This window comes from Schistocerca nitens, chromosome 9 (assembly GCF_023898315.1).
Source record: "Schistocerca nitens isolate TAMUIC-IGC-003100 chromosome 9, iqSchNite1.1, whole genome shotgun sequence".
Lineage (NCBI taxonomy): Eukaryota > Metazoa > Arthropoda > Insecta > Orthoptera > Acrididae > Schistocerca > Schistocerca nitens.
In genome coordinates, this window is record NC_064622.1 from 414808589 (window position 1) to 414813119 (window position 4531).

Sequence of the window (4531 nt, forward strand, 5' to 3'; positions counted from 1 at the left end):
CATCTAAAACACATGCACATTAAGAAGTGCAATCACCATGTATCTTATGTTGTGTAGACCAAGGCCCTTGATTCAGTTCATTATGATTTGAGTCCAAAAAACACTAGAAATACAAAGAATCAACTGTTATCTTTATGTCAAAACTGAAGTCATCAGCATAATTTCTTTTACAAGGGAAATATTCCTGGGGAACTCATTATTCCCTTTGTGATTCTGCTTGATCGTAAATCATCTGTCAACACTATTGAAAGAAAACAGAAATGGACGCAAAAAGAGAAACCATAACTGTATTATTCATTTATTGCACATATATCATGTTATATAAGCTGCAATCTTTGATAACAGGAATAAAAAATTTAGTGACAATATCAACATATCAATTAGATTCTCGAAACATGACGCACTGTTAATACTCACAAAGGCCAACAAGTAGAAATAGCAAATGATAAAGTTAAGATTACTGATGATTTGGTACTGGGATAGAAATATAAATATTTATGAGTACAACAAAAAATGAGAATTGATCAAAAAAGTTGGTCAGCACCTCCAATCACATAAAGCCTCCCATTCTATAAAAAAAAGACACAAATCACTTACTGGAAAATCTCAAATCCATTCCTATCCCTCTCACACTTGGTATCCTCCTTGTTACCATCATTGCAACATCAATTAACACACGTATCTCACACACACTTCACAGCCCTAAAAACACTACCTCTCCCAGGGGCCAACTGAATGTCTTCCTAAAACCTCATTTACACTAAGTTAAACGACCCAGAACTACTTCATTTTTCACTTCTAATGATCAGGCCCACAAACAAATCAGGTATATTGCTATGGGAACCAGGAAGGTCCCATCCTGTGCTAACCTTCCCATAGGTCATATGGAACACAACCAACAACCAGCTTAGAGACAGAATTGATACAACTTTCTGCAGGACCTGACCATCATTTTTCAGGGCCATGCTCAAGCACATACAGTGCAAGCTGTTACCGATTTGTTTGACTGACGGGACTGTGAAGTGCTATACCACCTACTGCAAACCCCTGACGTCAGCCCTCGTGTGTTCAACTCAATTTCTAAGCTGAAGGAAACACTTCACGGTATTTGCTTCAGAACTGCTACAAATTTGTTGGGCAATAGGCCACACTGCTCGAACTGTCAACACAAATGGCACTGCTAAGAGTATCCTACGACTTCCACATCGCTGGCAACGGGCTATACACAATGCTGGTGACTACTTAGCAGGTCAGTAAAACTTTGAAACATGTATATATTTTGTACGAGCTGTAAATAAATGGTTGCCACTATTGAAGTTGGCAACAGCCTTGCCGCAGTGGATACACTGGTTCTCGTGAGATCACCAACGTTAAGCGCTGTTGGGCGTGGTCGGCACTTGGATGGGTGACCATCCGGGCCGCCATGCGCTGCTGCCATTTTTCGGGGTGCACTCAGCCTCATGATGCCAACTGAGGAGCTTCTTGACCGAATAGTAGCGGCTTCGGTCAAGAATACCATCATAACGACCGGGAGACTGGTGTGCTGACCCCACGCCCCTCCTATCCGCATCCTCCTCTGAGGATGACATGGCGGTCGGATGGTCCTGGGAGGCCACTCAAGGCCTGAAGATGGAGTGTACTATTAAAGTTCCAACCCTCTTATTAACATTCACTGTAAACGTGGTGTTCTCTTATATTATCGTAACAAAAGCACAATATTACTTTTATTGGAAGAAATACTTTCTATCATCATTTATTAGGAAGTTGAGGTTTGACAACAGTTTACAGATTCCCGAACAAGAACTGTTGCAGGGGTGAGGAAGTCCACATCAAGAAGTAACTACCTGGTTTGTCTGAACAGTATTAAATGAACCAGCATTTCAGAGTGTAACACTAACAGCACTCACAATCTGAACACATGCATTATTTCATATCTATAGAAACTTTCACAATGCAACAATTAACTTGTTGTGAATTTAGCCAACTGATGTGTGGTGCGTAGACAAATTTAATAGCTTGGAGACTTACTAAGTTTTGAGTTAATGCTCTTCTTCTAACTTAACAACACACTGTCCCACTCATAACCACAATGTGGTAGTTTGTATGAAAGTGTGTACTTAAACCAGACGATGAGCAGAAGCTCAGAATGTATTAAAGTTCATTTGCTGCTACCAGTGTAAGTACCCATGAACCACTAATCAACAGAACCAATTTGCAACATGAAATCTTTCATGTGTCATTACTATGAATAGCCTTACCTGTACCGGTTGCACGCACTTGAACTCTTTGCACTTCACTGTTCCTTTTATCAAGGATACAACCATTCACTACATCAGTTTTTGTACTTGAGCAGCCTGAATTTCCTCCTGAGAATTTAACAATGGTTCTAAGTTCACCAAAAACTCTATGGTTTGTTGCCGTAGCAGGGGATAAATCAGGCTGACTGGTTTGCGCTACTGGTGTCTGTTCAGTGACAGACTGCTCATTTGGACACACTGAATGTGGCTGACTGTTTGTTGATGAGGTGTTCTCATTTAAGGCTTCGGGCAGATTCTGTAATGATCGGACAGATTCCACAACTATAACATCATCACCATCGCTATTATCATCATCAATGATGACTTCTGCTGGTCCACAATCAATCTCTACTGGTGGCAACTCACAATCAATCTCTACTGGTGTCAGCTCCTGGAATAACAAAGATTACTTGTTTGAACAATAACAAAACAACACAAGTATACTAACTGAAATATGAATAAGCATTAAGGGAAAAAACAAATTGTCCTGTTACATTTAAGAGCTCTACTACTGAATCAAAACCCATATGAAAATTAGAATGCAGAACAGAAAATTATTCCTAAAATACTATTTAAAAGCTAAAGACTCAAACCATACTGAAAGAAAACTGACTCCAAGCTATTTGCTTTTTTTGGCAACTTAATGCATTTAACAAACATCAATATATTGTCTTTAAAATCATCATCATCATCAAAATCATCATTGTCATCATCGTCAACAATGTTTGGACCTTGATTCAATGGGAGCAAGATGGATATACAAGGTAACTGAGCTGTAGCAGCTTTTCTTTATCTTTGGCACTGGTCATGTGTTGGCTCTTCCATTTGGTTTCTCTCTACTGTGGCATGATTGGCTGTGTGAAGCTTTAATGGACATGCTACGATGGTCGTTAGTTCAGGCAATTTGCAGTGAGGTTGGAGAGAGTTACGGGGATGACTAGGATAGGACAGTACACCTGTGTGCCAAGTGGCTATGCAATTGTGGCTGGGGCCAGCAGTCAGCACTGATGCAGAGAGGAGTCACTAGTGGATTGGCGCGATGGAGAAGCTGGATAGGTGAATGGGACATTGCAGTGTGAGACCTCCTTGGTGTAACAGAAATGAGGTTGGCAGTGTCCACAGTGGAAGCTGTGGCTGTTGATGGCCAGTTTACACCTAGGCACAATCATTTCACGTCCTGTGGCATCGTGCAGTGCCTTCGGTCTGCTTGCTGCTGCTGCCGACTGCATCTGTTCCTGCAGGTGAGCTGTTTGCTGCTATAAGTACTGTGCCACAAACTATTAAGTTGTTGTTGGTCCATTTCCTGCTACAAATCTTACTGTGTTGGGATTGCACTGCCTTACTGTTCTAGTTCAACAGTGCCCAAATTCTGTCTACTTAAACCGGTTGGTTGTGCCTGCTGATGAGGTCAGTGTTAACAGTTGTGCCTTTGAAGTGGTTTGGCAATCATTGTGGAAGGCATGTACTATCTAGGGTGTTCGTGTGTGAACCCAGAACAAGTTCCCACTAACAGTAATTCTGCCATTATTCCTAAACTGCTTTCAATTCATAGTTCCCCACTGTAATCTACATCTACATCCATACTCCGCAAGCCACCTGACGGTGTAAGACTCCAAAGATATCTGCTTCACCTTACAGCAAATTGGTGTTGCTTAGGCTAGTCCGTTCCTTAATTATATACAGCTTCCATGAATTGTCTTATGTAATTAACCACTGATCTGCTGCCTGCTCTGCTTGTGTTGATTTTGGTTGGTGTCTCAGCATGTAGCGCCATATTTAGCAGTGAATTTATTTATTTATTTATATGTACACAGTGGGACTTATTTTGCCTGAGTCGTGTTGGGCGCTGCCTCATACACTGTCATCGTCCAGTGCAGTCATAAGGGCCTGTGATCTCTGAAGGGTGCCACAACGGAATCCCACCATAATTGACATATGTGTATGATGTTAAGAAAGTGCTTGCTTTTTACATTATAGATTGAAAGTGATACTTTTTTTAACTGAGAGAGTAGAGAGTTCTGATTATTCTGGGCCCATCTGGATGGAGGTTTGATAAATTAACCTGTTGCCTAAATGATTTTGAGCTCAGCAATTTTGATTAATTAAATTTTTAAATTGTGGTTTGTTTAATGCACCCCTTTATGGAGGGGTTTGTTGAATCCAGTGTTAGTAAAGATCCCTCAGTATTGTCCAAAGTACAAAGGCTGCAGGGCAAGGTTGAGGCCTTACAACAT

The 4531-nt window shown here is 40.9% G+C and overlaps 1 pseudogene; it reads left to right on the forward strand.

Moving 5' to 3' along the window:
• The first annotated feature begins 1319 nt into the window (after nucleotides 1-1319).
• On the forward strand, nucleotides 1320-1437 carry LOC126204798 (5S ribosomal RNA; annotated as a pseudogene).
• Nucleotides 1438-4531: the final 3094 nt, after the last annotated feature.